At 32.5% G+C, this 21,728-nt stretch overlaps 1 pseudogene; it reads left to right on the top strand.

Annotated features, from left to right (window-relative positions):
* Positions 1 to 6,192: 6,192 nt before the first annotated feature.
* On the top strand, positions 6,193 to 21,265 carry LOC120214601 (annotated as a pseudogene).
* The last annotated feature ends 463 nt before the right edge of the window (positions 21,266 to 21,728 follow it).

Genomic DNA, 21,728 nt, shown 5'->3' with positions numbered 1-21,728 from the left:
AAAAGAACAATTACAGGCAGCTTGTTTGACCTTGAGAAAATAAGGAAACGAAAGAAAGAGGCATAATTTTTGGAGGCATCTTTCAGAGAAAAAGAAGCTTTTCTTCGACAGGTTTCTTCCTACCCCTCCTACCTCTTTTTCTGTTAATCTTAATTTTGTTAAATACTGTATATTCTAGTAATGCCTTCCCTATGGAATTTGTGCCATAATGGCAAGATGGCTTTAGTTTTTCAGTACCACATTAGAAGATAATTTTTTTTCCTTTTGCTTTAATAAAAGTGCACTTGGTACATGGCCAAGAAAATTGATATCAAAGAAAATTTCCTGCTATGTGTATTTGCAAATTAGTGTAATTAGTTTCATGGTGTTAGTTGTCGATCAACACTAGACTACATGAGTGGCTTTTCCTTTTTTGGTAAATTGCATGGTTGACTTTGCAATAATATAAATTATCTTCTAATGTGGCACTGAAAAGCCAGAGCCATCTTGGTATTTGTCCAAAGAAGGTAGTGCATTGCATATATTTTATATTTCATGTAGCTCATTGGTATTTACTAGAATGTCTTCCTTTTTATCCTGGCATTGCTAGAACATCAAAAAAGTCTTATGGACATAAAAGTAGACGAGAAGGTCCACCTAATACTAAAGCTATTCCTGAAGTGTTGGTGTTTGTTCTCATTGGATGCAGAGCTTTATTAAAAATAGTAGATGGCTGGAAAACCCTATTCTATTTTTTTGTGGGTTTCAAAGTAACAATCTATGCAAAAAATGCAATGTTGTTTCAATGTTATTATTACTTTGCTTGTTTTACTTCTTTTTCTATGATTTTAGTGGTAAAAGGTGGTTACATATCTTGGAAAGAAGTTCATAAAAAGGTCAATTAGGATGCCTAATCAATTTAACTGTAACCTGCTTCATTCTAGCTCATTTTATTATCCGTGCTTCCATCATTCTAAAGGAAAAACCTAAAAATTGTTGAGGAACTTTCTATTTTGTTGCTTTCTTGTAATTCTCATGCATTTAGTTTCCTTCCACATAATTTTTTCCCCTTAGTTTTTGGATGATGTTAGTAATTAATTCTTATCTTTCAGGTGTTAATTAAATTTGTATCTTGTAATCCATTGTGTCTGTTTTGATCATGCAGGTTAGGTGAAGTAATTGACAGGATTTTGTCTATATTTACGTGTTATTGTAACTAAATAAATTTGTTACAATTTATTATAGTGATAGTGAAAGAATGTTATTTGTCATAATTTTTTATATTGAGAAATTAATATTTGTTATAAATTGTTATTATGATCGGGCAAATTTGTCAAAAAATAACATAATTGTTATTTTGAGAAAATGTATTAAGTTACAAAAATAACCGATTTCTGCCCCCCACGTCGATCGCTTGACCTAACTGTTCACCGTTTTGGCGCTCCATCTCTAAAGCTTAGATCGACTTCTGAAAACATGTTGCATGGTCAATTAGAGACGGTACAGTTACAACATTTTGGAGTGACATATGGATCTCTGAACTTGGAACTCTGCGCAATCATGCTATGTCAAAAATCCTCGTCGATGATTCGATCACAGTAAACAATTTTACTAAAATATCAAACGGTGAAGTAACATGGAACTGGAACCTTCTGAACCGAATCCTTACCCCCAGCAACCATTCCATTCTTCTTTAATTCCCATCTACCATGCATCTCCTTGGATCGAGATATCTGCTACTGGAACATAAACATCGACGAATTTTAATAGTGAAGAATGCCTATGAAACAATCTCAAAATCAAGTTGGAATGACCACAACCCGAACTGGAATCTAATCTGGAAACTTCAATCTCCAGATAAAATCCGATGCTTTCTTTGGTTGGCTTACCGTGACAGACTCCTTGCAAATCATATCAGGCGTGCTCGTGGATTTACTCATGAGTCATGATGCTTCTTGTGGACAATCCATATCGCCTGACGAGACGTTACTTCATATTCTCCGTGATTGTAAAATTGCCCGAGATCTCTGAAAACAACTAGCTCCAAGCACATATGTGCCTGCATTCTACACCCTTCCCCTACAAGAATGGATCTTAGAAAACCTTCGCACCACTTCCCAAAGTGTTGCTGCTAAATGCCCCTGGAGTTTCACATTCTCAGTCACGACTTGGCACATTTGGAAAGGACAAAACTCAGCCATTTTCCAAAACATACTAAACACAACAAACTCCTTGCTTCGAGCAGGATTGACGTGGGCAAAATGTTTGAACGCCTCATCTACTAGATCACCGGTAGCTATGAATCGCACTCCTTCGATGATTCAATGGAGCCCGCCTAAAACGGGATTTATTTGTTTAAACACAGACGGAGCAGTCTCGACGGTCTCTAGACAAGCTGCAGCAGGTGGAATCTTACGAGACCACCTTGGAAATTTTCTATTGGCAATTAGAACCACTGTTGTTGTTGCTTATATAATGATCTTACAATATGGAAAACATCAGCATCATCACCTCTTCAGATTCGTCGGAGACTTATCCTCCCGTTGATGAGGCATGCTTATAATAAGGAGGCATAAAGGAGGCTTATCCTCCCGAGAGTGCTGAACAAGGAGACATGCTTATAATAAGGTGTATTGAATCCATTGCTTTCGAGGGAAACATCGGATACTTATCCTCCCGTTGATGAGGTTTTAGAGGACGGAGAGATGCGGCGCACAAAGAGGATAAATGGCCAAGTGAAAAACAACACGCATGAAAGGCTAGGGTTTTTGTGTTCTCATAAATATTTTGTATAATTAGGATACGAGTCCTTTTATTATCATGTATTTTCATTTTTGTCCCTTATTGTTTTTTCTTTCCATTTGATCACTGAATGTTTCTTTACTATTTATGATCGTGGTTCACTGTTTTGTTTTACTACAATTTAGTCATCATTTTATGCTATTATGTTTTATTTTTATATAACTATTACCTTTTTATTTTATTACATTTTAATCCCATGGTTCTTTTTGTTTGCATTTAATTTCGTTGGATAATTTATATTCCTTTCAATGTAGTCATAGAATCTTAATTTTAGATCAAATCCTTAGGTTTAGATTTCTTTTAAATAAATCCCTACTAGAGTAATTAGACATAATATCAAAGAAAAAACTCGTTTTATTTTTGCCTTCATGATGAAAGAAGAAATATAAAGTTGGAATAATGATCTGAAACGGTTAAACTGAGGGTTTTAAAAAAGTATTTATAACATAAATACAAATAAATTTCTCAAAAACAATTTCCCTTTACAAATCAATTTCCTTTAAAATAAAATATAGGGAAATTTCTCTCCTAAATAAAACCTAGGTATCCGTATTTTTGGGTCATCAATACCGTATTAATATTTATTTAATTTATATTAATTTTCAGAAAAAAATACCTAAGGCTCTTGTACATTTAAAAATTCAATTTGACTATCAAATTACTGTTGCATTCAATGCGATCTTCAAACTTAGAAAAAAAAACAATTAATATGACCCTTTAACCAACAGCTTCTATCATTAACCATTATGAAACTATATAATAAAAAATATTAAAAATTGGTATACAACTAAGAAGAGTATTGTAGTGAATATAACATGATAAACGGAAGAAAACTTTACCTAAACTTAATGTAAAAAATTTAATAGGAAATTTGTCCAACTATGGTTAATATATATTGTTCAAAACTTACACGGATCGCCTTATATGAGGGCTTAAGTTAGCTTGTTCATTCTCAATCAATATATATATATAGTTCAATTTTTTAGCAATTTAATTTTCATTTTTACTATTTTATTTTTTGTGTATTTTAGATTTTTGTTATTATGAATAATATTTTTAATTAATAAACAAGCCTATGAACTTTTTGATAATATATTTTTGTTATTATATTTTATTTGAAAATTCCATTTAATTATATATATATTATCAGAAAAAAATTAAATTTTTTAACATTTTATTTTTTTATAATAATAATTATATTTTATCATTATAATTAAATATATATATATCTGAAAACATAATTTTTTATAAAAACATGAATCTTTTATTAATTTAAAAAAATGAATTTTTTTGTGATAATTTTTCTATAAGAATAATTATTGCATATAGTTACAAAACGTGTCACTATATAACATTTTTGCACCAAAAAATAGGAAGAAATATTTCTAATAGTATAAGTTTTCATAATTATTAAAATATATAACAACAAAAATAATTAATTACAAAAAACTTAAATTTTATTAATTACAATATATTTTGTTACTATATAACATTTTTGACACTAAAAAATAGGGAGAAATGGTTCTGATAGTATACGTTTTCATAATGATTAAAATATATAAGTACAAAAATAATTTATTACAAAAAAGTTGAATTTTATTATTTGATGTGATAATTTTTTCTATAAAATTACTATAAATTATAGTTATAAAAATTGTCAATATAACTTTTGAAACAAAAAAGTGGAGAAAATAGTTATGACAATTAATATATGATATTACTATAGTTAAAATTTATAACTACAAATATAATTTGTCACAAAAACATGAATATATTATTTTTTGTGACAATGTTTTTTGTAATAATTATTAACATTTATATTTATAAAAATTTCACTATGTGATTTTTTGGCACAAAAAAATATGAAGGAAAATCTTTGTGAAATATTTTTTCACTATAATTAAAACATATAACGACAAACATTGTTTTTTACTAAAAACTTGAATCTTGGTATTTGTTGTGAATTTTTTTGTAACAATAATTATAGCTTATAGTCACAAACATGTCACTATATGATTTTTTTTTGTACAAAAAATTGGAGATAATCATTTGTGACTATACATTTTGTCACTATAATTAAAATATATAATTACAAACAAAATTTGTAACTATAAGTTATAATTATTGTTACAAAAAAAGTTGTCACAACAAATATGAGATTCAAGTTTTTAGTAAAAAATAGTGTTTGTCATTATATGTTTTAATTATAGTGACAAAATATATTGTCACAAAGATTTCTCTCCATATTTTTTACGCTAAAAAAGTCATATATTGACAAATTTTGTAACTATAAGTCTTAATAATTATTACAAAAAACATTGCCACAAAAAATAATGATATTCACGTTTTTGTGACAATTTTTTTTTGTTATAAATTTAGCTATAGTGATAACATATATTGTCATAACTATTTTTTCCACTTTTTTATTTCAAAAGTTATATTGACAATTTTTAAAATTATAATTTACAGTTATTGTTATAGAAAAAATTATCACATCAAATAATAAAATTTAAGTTTTCTGTAATTAATTATTTTTGTACTTATATATTTTAATCATTATAAAAATTATACTACCAGAACCATTTCTCCCTATTTTTAGTGTAAAAAATGTTATATAGCAACAAAATATTGTCATAAAGATTTTCCTCCAGATTGTTTTGCCAAAAAACCATATAGTAACAATTTTTGTAACTATAAGTGTTTATAATTATTACAAAAAACATTGTCACAAAAAATAATGATATTCATAATTTTGTAACAAATTATACTTGTAATTATAAAATTTTAATTATAGTGATAACATATATTGTGATAAATATTTTCCTCCAGCCAAGAAAAGCTCAAACAAGCATAGAGCCTGAAGAAGAAGAAGAAAATGAGATATGGGGGAAAGGAAGACTCAGATTCACTTTTTGTCAGACAGGTAAAAGAAACAAAGTCGGTGGCTGCAACAAACAAGAGTTGCCTCGCCAAGCAACGACCTTTTGTAATACCCTAATTTTTTCTGAACGATTTAAATCCGTTGAAGGCGGTCGAGTGTCAGTTTAAAGACGTTCACACATGGTTGTCAAATTGGTTCGAGTGGCTCACCTGAGCGAAAAGAGTTTTGGGCTTTGAGAAATGTCAAATGTTTATTTGGGTTCATTAACCATACATTTTTATGATTGAATTTTAAAGCTGAAACATGGGATACCCAAGTTAAGTACCAAATTCAAATATCCATTTACAGTCCATTATACAAAATACAACCGAAATTAAATTTTCATTTCATATTTAACCCTTCACCCACTTCAATTGTACCCAATCCCATACAATTTCAAGACCCAAATACTGGCCCTTACAAACCCCAAGCCCGTCTAGCCATCATCAAAACTTTTGTGAGATAGGGCAACTAAAAGGGGGACTCTCATTCTCAACTGATCCAGGGAGAGCAATAAGAAAATTCTCACATTCTCTCACTTCTGCTGATCGAAAAGAAAATTAGAAGTGTTACGATTAAGGTTCAGATGCAAAACGACAAATTTTCAACCGTCTATGGCGACCTCGGAGGTAATCAGCCGAAAGATCACCAGAGCGATGGAGTTTACTCTTCCTCCACCACGACCTCATCCTCCTCTTCCGCCGCCTTCGCGTTCCGCTCTACAATCCTCGCATCCTCATGCAGCAGCAACAAGATATGGTCAACCACCATAACCTCTGTCTCACTCGTCTCCGTGAAGCTGCAATAGAAGCTGAAGAACTCCGTCAAGAGAATTCCTCTCTTCGATCTGTCAACCAAGACCTCAACAAGCAACCCAGCGTGCTGATCCAAGCCTCTGTTTAGAACCATTTCTCGTCGTCTGATTACGACACCTCGCCGTTTGAGTTGGCGAACGCGTTGCAAGGACTTTATCTTGGTGGTGACGCTGTAGGTGAGGTGGATATTTCTGATGAGAGTCCGACAAGCATGATGGAAGGTGCGAGGGACGTGGAGCGGGTTATGTTGGCTAAAAGCATTTCCATTAGGTCTAACGGATATCTGAAGACGATGAATCAAGCTAGAGTGAGTCATCGTGTTATAACTCGTGGACTTACTCGGATTGTAATACCTCTCAACTCAGTGGAGCGGTGAGTTTATTTTTCCTTTTCTTTTAATCTTTCTAATTCTGTTTTGATTCAAATTCGTTATTGCAATTAATATCTTTTGTTTCATATTTATGGATTTATATCTAATAAGTGAATACATATGAATATGCTATAACCATTCATCCAAAACAAAGTTGGCTGAATTTATTTTTATCAAATAAAATTTTAATTGATGTGTTATTATATGATTTATTAAAAATATAATATAAAATCAGCTGTTTAATAGAAATAGCCGTCGTAACTGGTTTTCGCCTGGGCATGAAAATTTTACTTGGCGGAATGGTTTTTTTAAAATATTTAAGGAGTCACCATCGGTCTTTTGGGTCAGGTAGGTCGAATACCTAAAAATTATCTTTTAAAAGAATTTTTAAGAAAACATCAATTAAAAGATAAACTGGTCTGTTTTTTAACAAAAAAAATTGTTCTTTTTAATAATAAAAGGATTCGTGGTCGATTACGTTTGGGGAATGATTACCACTCCCACAACGCTAAAAAATTGATACTCATTAATTATAAATTGTCTCATTATTGGAAATCTAAAAATTCAAAAATATATTTAATTCATAATCCTATTATTTTAAATTTATTAATATAATTTTAAGAAAATATATTAATATATATATATATTTATTTATTTATTTTTATAAATAAGATATTTATTTATTTAGAAATATCAGAAAATGACTTCTAGGTGCTTTAAGACAGTCAATTTTTTAATATTAAAAAATAAATAAATATTAATAAAACATTAAAAAATAATATATATAATTTATAAAAGTAAAATATTTATTTAAAAATAATATATATAATTTATAAAAGTAAAATATTTATTTATAAAAAAAATATCAGAAATGGACATCCAGTTGCTCTAAGACTGCCTTTCTTAATATTAAAAATAAATAAATATTATGAAATTATTATATGATATTTCATATAAATATTAGTGAATAAAATAATAACAAATAAATAAATAAAGTACTAATTTAAACATATTGAAAAATAAAGGACAATATAGAAATAGAATAAAATTGTATTAAATAATGACCAAAATGAAATAATTTAAAACTGTGGAATTAAATTGTAAAATATATAAAAAGAATGGTCAAAAATGAAAGTAATTAGAATCTCATTGATTAAAATATAAAATATCAAAATTAAAGGACATAATTCGAATTATTATAAAAATATAATTAATAATAATGTAATTTAACCTAATTAATTATTGGGGATCAAAATAAAAGTAATTAAAATTACCAGGGACTAAATAAAGTATTTACCCTTAAATATTTATAACTTACAGTGCAGTGACTAAAATATAATAAAGTAAAATTGAAAGTTGTAATTAAAAGGAACATAAACTGATTTCAGTGACTAAAATAGAATCTTACAAACTTCAAGGGTCTGCGTATGTGGTTTACCCATTATGAAATTACGCATATACCCCTCCCCAAAGCGGTGTCGTTTGGAGAGGGGTATATAAGCCCAAAAGTCGGCCGACAACCATGATACGCCGCCAAACACTGCAACGGTGGCCGGAATTTATAAAACCATTCCAAATCAAAGCTCTTTTAACCTTAAAGCCAAATCTGGTATCCTTTTCTCCTAAAATACCCTAGTATTTCCTAGATCTAGGAAATTACATTCGAAATACGAAGATTTTCGGCGATGTTTCGAAAGCCTCCGATGACAGAGTAACCTCTTTTTTTTTTCTTCTTTCGAATGGTTATGCGTTCGTCTTTGTTTTTGGATTGCTCTCTGTTTTTTGGGTTGCTCTCTGTCTTTTTGGATTGCTCTCTATCTTCTCTTTTTCCTTTTTGTTCTTGCTCGCCACCTTCTTCTTTTGTAGGTGTGATGGCTTTTATATCCATGGAGGTATGCCCTTCGAACTGGTTCCAGTGGTGATTTCCGGTGAGTCACCATACTATAGTGGTGACTCACCTTTGTAGCCACGACGTGGAGGGGGCAGATGGTGATTCTGGAGTCTTCAACGGTGAGGTGGCGTGGCACTGTAGTGTCGGCAGCGGCTGGACGAGACATCTGGCAGAGGGAGTGTCGGCAACGAGCGGCGTCGGGTTTCTGGAAGCTTGAGGCGGCGTCGCGTGGCCCTAGGGTTATGATACCCTAGGGTTTCTTTGTTGGACTGTATCAAGTTCGTTGGATCAGATTAGATCCAACGGCTGAGGATCTGCGGCGGCTGGGATAAGATGAAGGAAACCCTAGAAGGGTTCTGCTAGGCCTGGATTAGGCCTGGACTGGATTGGGCCACCGTGTTTGGGCCTCTTCTTGGGCTCCGGGATTATTGTATTTTGTAATTATTTATTTATTTAATAATAAAAATAAAAATATATAATTAATATTAATAATAATAATTTTAATAATAATGATAATGAAATGAAAAAATTAGTGTTTACAACTGCCACTCTTTGCTCATTCTTGTGTTAACAAGAATAGAGCAAAGACGAAAAAGACAATAATTTTTTCATTTGGCTTCTTTTGGAGTAATGCACTGAAGGGCTTACAGATGTTTTGAAAACATCATGCACTGAAGGGCTTACAGATAACCCGAAGGTTTGGAAACATCATGCACTGAAGTTTTGGAAACATCATGCACTGAAGGGCTTACAGATGACCCGAAGGTTTTGGAAACATCATGCACTGAAGGGCTTACAGATGACCCGAAGGTTTTGGAAACATCATGCACTGAAGGGCTTACAGATGACCCGAAGGTTTTGGAAACATCATGCACTGAAGGGCTTACAGATGACCCGAAGGTTTTGGAAACATCATGCACTGCAGGTCTTATAGATGTTGGAAATAGTTTACTAAGTAAAAAAACTATGGAAATCGTTTTCTTACTTTTCAACAATTTCATTTTTAGAAAAGATTAAATGAGAAACTTTGGAAAACGTTTTTCTCATTGAAATAACTTGTTGATTGGGTAACATGCCCCAAAATAATACTTCTTTTGTCGATTGCGTCCATCTATTCTTCAGATGTTTGCGTGATTCTCGCATTTGAGGTTTTGAATTCTACCTTCTTCTTGTAAGGTATTGTTCATCATGAATCTTCTTTTTCATATGAAAATCCGTAAAACCTTATGTTTGAATGCAATTAAATGTATCAATGTAATGTTTTTTCTGTTATGCAAATGATGTTCTTATGAATGCATGAATGTTTAGGAAATCTTCATTTGACTTCAAAGTGGTGAACTCGATCTTCCTTCACTTCATCATTTATTACTAGGGTTACCTTTGGATATCAGTGTAGCAACCTATGCCATAAAGCTGAAGAACCATATGATCAATCTTGTATCTTTGTATCTTCTTTGCTTGCATTAAAATCTCAGAAGAAATGTTTCATTTATGGAACTCTTGCCGTAATCAGAATTATGACCTTGATTCCCCATTTTTATCTTTGATAACATCGACTTTATTTGCTTGGACTTGTGTAGAAATCCAATAAAGGTTTCATATTTGAAAAAAGAATCTATCATCTTTGAGAAAATCTATCATCTTTGAAGAATGTAGATGTAGATATGCCTGACTCAACAGGGATTAATTAGGAGATCAACGTCTGTTTTGATTTGACTCTTGCAACACATTATAAGGAAGATGTATCATAATTCCTTTCATGTCTCCACATCTAATCAGATCTAGAACAACAACCTGTCATTCAACTTTAGTTGGCTCCACTAGTTTCTTGTTGTTAAAAATTTCAGCTTCCCTTCTGTGGAAAGAAATCTTCATCATATCTTACTTCTAACCTTGAGGTTGAAAAAAACAGACTTTATCTTGCATCAATAAATGGAAACCATATGATCACAACATTCGTTCAACATCAGAATAACTGGTTCGTAAAACATTTGACAATATTCATCCAACTATGGCTTCTGCACAGATTTCTGGTCAATGAAACTCTTTGCATAGTGTCAAAGCTTTTGTATGATGTCACAAGACCACTTGAGAAAAAAACTCAGTGGGAATACAAGTGAAATGTTGGCATGTTTCATGACCAAAAAGTTGGTCAAATTCACAAAATATGCTAGTACTAAATTGAATAAGAGATACCAACTGATCTTGATATCATCTTGAGCAAGGCAAGTGTGATATCGATCACGTTTTCTTCCGTAATGAGCATTGTAGGACGTAGAAACACATCAACTATAGGAGCCATGTACAGAAGAAGGTTCATGGAAATCTTGCTGGTGTAGATGAAACGCACATGATAAAACAAAATAGATGAAAACTCAATTCAGCCTGGCTGGCAATGATAACCCCAGTAACAACGGGAATAAGAATAACATAAGCTGAGCCTCTTTATTCAATGTCATCAAGTAAGCGAAAACCGTTGTGAAAAACATCTTCGTATCCCCAACAATATGATTGAAACTAACTGTAATGAATCTTAAAGAAATATTTCTAATCATCACGACACACAAAATACAAAATTCAAAGCTGAGATTTTGAGGAATTGAACCCTGGATCGAGTAGTCTATATGGGGATCATTTTATTCATACAACCGTGATGTATCTTAACAAAGAGCACGTTGTCATGTGATACATGGTTAAGAAGATTGGGTATTTGAAACCATATTTGCCGAGTAAATATTTGTTCAACAACAGGACCCTAATACAACTGCCTAATGAACGAGGCAATTATGTATAGTCAGCTCTACTGTCATTGTTTCATTATCTTCTTTTTTCATACCTTTATGTCTTATTGGAAATATTTTCTCAAATCAATGATCTTTCCACAAGATGATATAGGCCTTCAATATGCCCTAACAATTGTTGATATGAACGTTCAAAATGTGTCAGCATTCCTGATTATGATTGAAATGGGCTTTCAGCATACCCCAACATTTGCTGATACAAACGTTCAAAATGCGTCAACATTCCTGATTCTGATTGAAAGGGGTTTTCAGCATGCTCATTTATTTGCTTCTTGTTAATCCGAGCCTTCAAAATAACCCATATGGATCTGTCTGAAATAGCCTTAAAAATGCCCCAACATTCTAAACCGTAAGGCTTACTCTCAATATTTGTTTGATTTGAATCTCATGATCCCCACGAGGTCCAATTTTGACAATGCACTGTTGTGGGTACTTGTAGCTTTATTCATGCCTTAAATCTGTTTATCTTGAATACTCTCATTCTCTTCTGAATGAGGTGCCCATTTTTGGATCTAGAGGGATCTAGTCGGACAGAGTGGTATAAATCGCTTGGTAATTCATTTCAGGCTGACACAATGAACCTTGTTTTCAGTGAAGGCTCTTGAAAAGTTTGTATCCATGCAATATGTTGATTCTGATAACTACTCATATGATTATGAAGCGATCTTTCAGGATGATTTTGCAGATATTGATAGTTCTTCTGATACCGAGGAAATCCTGAATTGTGATTATGATGAGGAGAATAAACTGTTATACTTGACGAAAATGTGGTTCTCAGAGGCTGAGGCTTTAATAACCATGGAGAGATGTGGTCCGGATTCATCAATTGCAGAGTTGACAGATTTTATATGTGCTGCTCAAATGGTTAAGGCTGCTGACGCCCTTCTTCCGGTATAAGATAGGAAACCATTATGCAATAACCCCAATTACAAGAAAAGGCTAAACTCGGGTTATGATTTTTGGAAAAGGAAGAAGCAGAGGAAGCTTGAAAAGAAGCTTCTTAATAAAGACGATCATATAGTTCATCTTCCAAACCAATGATTGGTTTTGGGGTTCCTACCGAACCAGATCAGATAACTCAACAAACACTTCCAGAAGAAGTTATTGGGCCTCTTTATTTCTACTATGAGAATATGGAACTTGCTCAAGTTGGTGTTTGGACCGAAATTTCATGGTACTTATACGATGTAGAGCCAGAATTTGTATATTCGAAGTATTTTTGTGCTGCTGCATGGAAAAGGGGCTACATTCATAATCTGCTAATTGAGAACAGATTTCCTCTTATTCTGCTTCCTCCACGCACCATACATGACGCTTTTTCATTGACAAAAATGACCTTCCTGGGATACCAAAAACAAAGTTGAACTATTTACAAACATGTACAGGAAGTGTCAAATTGACAGAAAGGATCCGTAAGGCTCTTGAAGCTTATGACGATGAGCCACCTTCGAGTGTCTAGAAGTATGTTCTTGATGAGTGTCGAAAATGGAATATGGTATGGGTTGACAGGAATAAAATTGTTTCACTTAAACCTGATGAGGTGGAAATGCTTCTAGGTTACCTAAAAACCATATACGAGGAGGAGAATCTGCTAGAGACATGTTCCCCGGTGGTATCAATGTCATGTCTCTTTTCTCTGGGATCAGTGATGCAAAGGTTGCCTTATACTGTCTTGGCATACCTTTGAAAACAGATGTGCAAGAACTGAATGGTGATCGGTTGGAGCAATTGATGAGATGTTTTGATTCGACCTTGTTGTTAGTGGCATCCAGTGTAACAACCTTACAGGAAGAAATAAACATCATCGGGATGAACTTGAAGATTTTTGTTGGTTTCTTTTCTTGCAATGATTGCTACAGTGACTGCGTCTTCTGCTGCTTCAAGATACACACCTCCATATCCCACTCTTCAAGTGTAGAATCTGTTCTAATGTCTTATTCTGTAGAAGTAGCAATAATGTGTCAAGACTTGAGCCAGTATCACAGTATAGCCAGAGTGCAGGTGATAACTTGTCCATTCCCATAATACACCTTAATGGGACTTATATATTTGTGATTTAATCTTCTAGAGAACATGGATTGATGGTTGGGGAACATAATTTGTCTGGTGATGCTTATCGCCCTTAGCATGAGATGGATTGCTAATGATGTCACAGAAGAGCGTCACAAGTTCGATTCTCCGGATTTTTTGGACTCTCAGACCCCTTGCCTTCAAGAATGTGAAATGCTTCATCTTTTGGGATCACTTTATTTTTCTACAATAGAACTAGAATAGACAACAATTTACTTTAAGGACCTTCCTCATTTGAGATTGTCCTGTTTGAAAATGTTTTTCTCCATTCTTTATTGAAGAATGACACAATTTTGTAAAGTATTGCCCTTTACAGGTTCACAATAGAATTAAATCATAAGACATGAAATTAATGAATATCAAATAAATCAACTACTCTTTTAAATCATTCAAAAATCACAGTCCTATGGCAAGTGTCAAAATTATTGACTGATTTAAGGTGTAGGTTGATTATGGTAAAGTGAGGTCTCTCAGGTTAGTCCAACATATATGTCTCTTTGGGTTTCCATTAACTTGAAGAAATGATTGTTATGCTTATCTGATAGAGATACTTCTCGTTGTTATGCTCATCTCATAGAGATACTTCTTATTTTCAGACTCTCAGGAACATCTTTGGGATGTGTGGTGCTTCATTAAGAGCTTAAGATCGTCTCTTATATCGTTGTTGCACCATTTAATATTCGAGCCGCCTTTTCAGGTTTTCAACTCGAATCCTCCTTTGGTTTCAAGATGTTATTCAAAATTTACATCTTGAACCCCCTTTTATCATTTTTCATATCATGCATTAAAGATTTTAAAAACCAATTTTTGCAAATAAAAATTAATCTTGAGAGGCGGAATGAATTATGAAGATATTCTCTTTTAATTAGATGCCTTCAATCTTACTTTGCTGGGGATTTTTCTATAAGATTCATTCATCTCCAGTATTTCTTGCGCTTCTTGTTAAATATGAATCTTTGAACTAATTGTACTTGATCAATTTTGTAACTTGAGGCTCCATAAGTCACTTATCTTGGTTCAATTTTTTTCCTTTTTTCTTTTTTTTCTTTAAGTATAATATTTCTTGACAGAATCTGAGTTTATTTGGTTTCTCAGAACTTTCCCATCCATTTCTGGCAAAATCAATGCTTCTCCGGAAAAAGGCCCTTTTTTTACAACATATGACCCTTCCTAATTATACATCCATTTCCCATGGAAATCTTTATGTATAGGCAAGATCTTTTTTAAAAACTAGATCACCCTCTTGGAACTCTCACTGATGTACTTTCTTGTTGTGATCTTTCATCATCCGTTTCTGATGCATCTACCCATGGTAAATAACATTCAATCTCTTCTCATCAATAAGGTTTAATTGATCAAATCAAGCTTGGGTCCCTTCAACCTCCTCCAATTTTACCTCCTTCAATATACAAAGTAGTGGGAACTCAACTTAAATCGGTAAAACTGAACAATAAGGTATTGCCCTAGTGATGATCGAACAGTATTTCGATATGCATATAAGGCAAAAGGTAGCTTATCGTGCCAATCCATGTAAGTTTCAGTGGTCTTTGTAATGATCCTCTTAACATTCTTATTTTCTCCTTCAACTACCCCATTCATCTTTGGGCAATATGTCACTGAGTTTGCATGCTTAAACTGTGCGAAAAGTTCAGTCGTCTCATACATAGAATTTTTTGTAAAAAGAGGTATCTCCAGGGGGATGAATATTCAAGATTAACTTTCATTTACATGCAAACAATGTAATTAATGCATGATATATTTATTTAAACCAATCCTTTTTTCTTCTTTGAGTATGCCCCAATAAATTGATCTCTGATGCCTCATCTCGTCTCTTCTTGCATGAAGATTCACGAATAATTGAAAGTTTGGTTCTTTTGAAGTCTTTTGGTTTTACCAGTATGATGGTTTTGTATTTGGAAGGACAAACGTTTGACTTATGAAGTCATGTATATGGTGGAAGGTAGTATCATAAACCAGTAAACATATGGAGTTGGTCTCTCAAAAATATGTAGAGACATTTCTTCAGAGTCTCAGATAATTGTAATGTCAGGATTTGGTTTTGGTAAGGGTTAAGTAATTGGCGTTGGATGAGATATGGAAGATATAATTTTACCACTTGCCAAAGATCTATAACTCTTGAAAAATTAAAACAATATTTAATCTAATTGATACTCAAGAATTTCAAGATTAAAACTTAATTCCTTGTTCATAACCATAAAAGCAACAAAAATTTATTTATTGTACAAAAGGCGGAGAAAATGAACAAAAAAACAAGTTCAAACAAGATGCTGAAAACGAAAGGTACTACTGTGGTAGATATCAACTTCCACTTGTTTTTCTATCATGCCTCATTATTCCTATAATGTTAGGTGTGTAATAGGACCAAGGTTTTTGTCCTTATTTGCCCCTTATTTCTTGATCATCTTTTGTGTCAACTTTTTTGGATAATCTCTCAAATGCACAAATCTTTGTTTCTTCCTGATCAGTCTCTATCATCATCTTTTTCTTCCCCGAGTGGAAATTGGGCTCAATTTTATGTTCAGAATAGCTTCCTTTGGTGATGACAATTTTGTTCTGATTCTGAATGTATCTTGCAGCTGTGATTGGAGTAGTATTCACCAGACTCTTTATATTGCCCACTGCTTCACTTGTCCTCATAAAATCTGATACAAATGTTTGAGGTTTCTTCAGAGTTACATTTTTCCCATTCATTCTTAAACCTGTGGGCCAGTCTCGAATTACCTCTCTTTTCATTTCTTTCTCATTTTTTAGTATCAGAGAAGTATCAGGAGTTGAATCTGTCATACATACTTCATATTCCTCAATTTTGCCTTTTTTCTTTTCAATATCTTCTACTGTGAGATCTTCATTTACTTTGACCTTGTTAACTTTATTTTAGGGTTTAAATCCCAATTATTTGATCAAAATAGATTGACTGTTAACATCCACTCTTATGATTTTATGAACCAAAAGGTCTTGAACTTGTCGTTTGAAGTTACCGCAATTCTCGATGAAGTGTCCTCGGATCCCAGCATGATATTTACAAAAGACTTTCTCATTATACCATATCGGGTAAGGAGGTAACAAAGGCTTAGCCTGACATGGGCCAATAAGATGGGCTTTGAGTAACTCAGGATATAACTTGTGCATGAAACTGAAGGAAACTTGGGTAGAATTTCCCCTGACATCACTATCACATTACAATCGTTTACTTTGCTTTCTTGAAGACCTTGTGATGACGATCTAAATGTTTGCTTTGTTTAGCTTTCTTCAATGGCACTGAAATTTCTTCCATCCTTCTCTTCAACTTGATATTTTCGCATTTTCTGGGGTCATACCGATTTTTGGAGATTTATCGAATTTCCACATTCCCTGACAAAGTTCTGGTCATTTGTTTCCATTGTATCAGCTACATCATTCATAATCCCATTCAAATCTTTCACAACAGGATCCTCTAAGGGTTTCTCTCCATGGATTACAATATTCACCAGGTCTATCAATTTGGTTAGTAGTTCATTTGAATCATCCTGGAACTTTTTTACTTGATCAGTCATTGCTCTTGCAGTTTCTCGAATCTACCAACGCTTGCTAAAATCTCATTCATGGCTATTATCCTTCTTTAGGAAGACCAAGTTAACTCCACTTTGATTTCAAAAATTCTGTCATGGAATTCTCCACGAATTATTCCAGTTGTCATGATTAAATGCATGTAAAATAGTTTGAAATAAAATGTAATTATGCAAATATGCAAATGCAAAAATGAAAATATGAAAAATACAAAATGCAAATGCAAATGTAAATATGTGAATGTAACAATAAAAATGTAAATTTTTGCAATACAAAAGCAAACATAAAAGTATAAATGACAATGTAAAGATGCAAAATGCAAATGCATGTATGAAAAGGTGTTACTCAAGAGTGATCATCTTAGAACAGATTTCATTAAACACAAAAGTTTCCGTGCATCAAACAAAACTTTACATATAGGGGACAACTTTCAGTCCTATCTTCAATAAAACTTTACATATAGGGTATAACTTTCCCTCCTAACTTCTCTAAAGCCAAGTTAATTTCCATTCATGCTCAACAGTTGAATTATCAGTCTGCTTCAATTCCTTGTAAAGTCATCTTGGTCTATCAGCTTATGGGCCATATTGCTTGTATGAACTGCAGCTTCTTCCCTGACATTCTCTTTTTCCTTCATCTTCTATGTCAATTCTCGAAGTTACTCATTTTCCCTTGAAAGAGAACCTTTCTGTCCAAGAAGTTCTTGGATAAGATCTTCATATATGTTGCAATTCTTTTTCAGTTTGGTAACCACTATTATCCATTCTTCTAGAGTGTTTCCTATACCAGCTTTTTGAAAGGTTTGACTGATCTTTTGGAAATCTTCATGCATGGTTTCCTCTTCTGTGCTCAATTTCTTGTTTTGGTCCTTCAAGTCCTTCAAATAGCATGCTTGAGCTTCATAAAAATATCCTTTATTTTGAATGCCCCGACTGACGTTCTTACTGTAGACTGCTTTTGGTATCAATCTGGAAGGATTTTTGTGTAATACTTTTAGTATTAATATAATAGGATCTCTGTGTGTATTGCTCGTTTCTATCCTCGGAATTTCTCAGGATGTCTTTCCTTGGCTACGTCATATTTTATTTGAGCATAAAACTTTTTGTCCATTTACGATTTCTTTCCAATTTGATGAACAGTCTTTCAAGTCAACACCTTTTAATTATGCTATGATCATGTAATGCAAGCATAATAAACCAATATAAACAAATTAGAGCAAAATGAAATGTATGAAAAATAAAAATGAGAAAGGAAAAAATAAATTGGTTAGTACCAATTAAAAGAAAAAATCCTATCTATCAAGGTATAACTCCTAACCTATGCTTTCTAGTTCCATGCTTTGTTTGGAAAAATTAACCTAACTGCATGATTTCTATTTTGCATGCATTTATTTAAAAAATAAAATAAATTAAAAGCTAGAGTTTATTTCTCCTTTGTGTACACCTACGGACATGGCTTTAGTATTGTCTTAAATTAGGAGGAATTTCTAGGGTTTATTATATGCAGGGTTTCAGTTCTAGGAGTAAAGGTACTCGAATTGTCCTTGTTGGTGCCCCCTTGGGCTGCCAAACCCTCAATCCTAGTCCTATCACAGACTTAAGCAGATCGAGTTCAATTCGAGGGGACACATTTCCCTATGCCTGACACAGAGAATAAATTCTCACGAAGATATAGAGCATATGAACCCCGAAAGCTACTTGCTAGGTCTGACACGGAGAATAAATTCTCACAAAGACGTTGCTTTCACTCCCATTTAAAAGGGACAAGCTTAATTATAAAGCTTATGTTATGCAATGCAATTGTTGTGTGTGAGAAGAAATATTCAAACCTCTGACAAACAAATAAAAAATGAAATTTAAATACTTAAAATAAAATAAAAATAATTAATAAAAAATATGTAAATATTATGAAAATAATAAGTGTATATAAAAATTTTGAAAGGAAAGAATTATAAATTAAATATATGAATTTTTAATTTCTAATTAATAGAGACAATTTATAATTGATTTTAAAGCTTGACCAGTCCCCACCGGAGTCGCCAAGCTGTCGTAACAGGTTTTCGCCCAGGCACGAAAATTTTACTTGGCGGGAAAAGTGATGTGAATAAATGGTTTTCTAAATATTTAAGGAGTCGCCATCGGCCTTTTGGGTCAGGTAGTCGAATACCTAAAAATTATCTTTTAAAATGGTTTTTAAGAAAACATCAGTTAAAAGATAAATTGGTCTGCGTTTTAACCAAAAATTCGTTCTTTTTAATAATAAAAAGGGATTCGTGATCGATTACGTTTGGGGAAGGATTAACACCCCACAACACCCAAAAATATATTAAATTCATAATCCTATTATTTCAAATTTATTAATATAATTTTAAGAAAATATATTAATATATATATATATATATATATATTTATTTATTTTATAAATAAGATATTTATTTATTTAGAAATATCAGAAAGGACTTCTAGGTGCTTTAAGACAGTCCATTTCTTAATATTAAAAAATAAATAAATATTAATAAAACATTAAAAAATAATATATATAATTTATAAAAGTAAAATATTTATTTAAAAATATATATAGTTTATAAAAGTAAAATATTTATTTAAAAATAATAAATATAATTTATAAAAGTAAAATATTTATTAAAAATAATATATATAATTTATAAAAGTAAAATATTTATTTATAAAAAAAATATATCAGAAAATGGACATCCAGTTGCTTTAAGACTGCCCTTTCTTAATATTAAAAATAAATAAATATTATGAAATTATTATATGACATTTCATATAAATATTAGTGAATAAAATAATAACAAATAAATAAATAAAGTACTAATTTAAACATATTGAAAAATAAAGGACAATATAGAAATAGAATAAAATTGTATTAAATAATGACCAAAATGAAATAATTTAAAACTGTGGAATTAAATTGTAAAATATATAAAATGAATTGTAAAAAATGAAAGTAATTAGAATATCAGTGATTAAAATATAAAATATCAAAATTAAAGGACATAATTTGAATTATTATAAAAAATAATTAATAATAATGTAATTTAACCTAATTAATTATTGGGGATCAAAATAAAAGTAATTAAAATTACCAGGACTAATTAAAGTATTTACCCTTAAATATTTATAACTACGGTGCAATGACTAAAATACAATAATGTAAAATTGAACGTTGTAATTAAAAGGAACATAAACTGATTTCAGTGACTAAAATAGAATCTTATAAACTTCAAGGGTCTACGTATGTGGTTTACCCATTATGAAATTACGCATATACCCCTCCCCAAAACGGCGTCGTTTGAAGAGGGGTATATAAGCCCAAAAACCGGCCCCCTTAGCCAGATTTCTTCATTTCTCTTATTTGGTTCTCTCTCTAAGAGAGAGAACCCTATCTCTTCTCTATAAACTCTCTCCCTGGAGAGAGAGCCGGCCATCGGTGGCGACCATGATACGCCGCCAAACACTGCAACGGTGGCCGGAATTTACAAAACCATACCAAATCAAAGCTCTTTTAACCTTAAAGCCAAATCTGGTATCCTTTTCTCCTAAAATACCCTAGTATTTCCTAGATCTAGGAAATTACCTTTGAAATACGAAGATTTTTGGCGATGTTTCGAAAGCCTCCGATGACAGAGTAAGCTCTCTTTTTTCTTCTTCTTTCGAATGGTTGCTGCGTTCCCCTATGTTTTTTTATTGCTTTTTGTTTTTTGGGTTGCTCTCTGTCTTTTTGGATTTCTCTCTGTCTCCTCTCGTTCCTTTATGTTCTTGCTCGCCGCCTTCTTCTTTTGCAGGTGTGATGGCTTTTATAGCCATGGAGGTATGCCCTTCGAACTGGTTCCAGTGGTTATTTCCGGTGAGTCACCATACTATAGTGGTGACTCACATTTGTAGCCACGATGTGGAGGGGGTAGCTGGTGATTATGGAGTCTTTAACGACGAGGTGGCGTGGCACTGTAGTGTCGGCAGCGGCTGGACGAGACATCTGGCAGAGGGAGTGTCGTTAACGAGCGGCGGCGAGTTTCTGGAAGCTTGAGTGGCGCCGCGTGGCCCTAGGGTTATGATACCCTAGGGTTTCTTTGTTGGACTGTATCAAGGCCGTTGGATCTAATAAGATCCAACGGCTGAGGATCTGCGGCGGATGGGATAAGATGAAGGAAACCCTATAAGGGTTCTGCTGGGCCTGGACTGGATTGGGCCACCGTGTTTAGGCCTCTTCTTGGGCTCTGAGATTATTGTAATTTGTAATTATTTATTTATTTAATAATCAAAATAATAATATATAATTAATATTAATAATAATAATTTTAATAATAATGATAATGAAATGAAAATAGTGTTTACAATAGCAATAATAATTTCCTCTTTGTTTTTCTTTCATTTAATAAATGGCTTCTTTGGCTCGGCAATGAAGCAATGAATCAACTAAAACTCAAGTATGTTAATATGGATTGCTTTGAATTGTTTGTGTTGTTCTAGATTTGTTATTTCTTAGAAAT

This window comes from Hibiscus syriacus, unplaced genomic scaffold (assembly GCF_006381635.1).
Source record: "Hibiscus syriacus cultivar Baekdansim isolate YM2019G1 unplaced genomic scaffold, ASM638163v2 tig00110076_pilon, whole genome shotgun sequence".
Classification (NCBI taxonomy): domain Eukaryota; kingdom Viridiplantae; phylum Streptophyta; class Magnoliopsida; order Malvales; family Malvaceae; genus Hibiscus; species Hibiscus syriacus.
The sequence above is the reverse complement of the archived record's forward strand: the minus strand, read 5'-3'. Positions and strand labels throughout refer to the sequence as shown.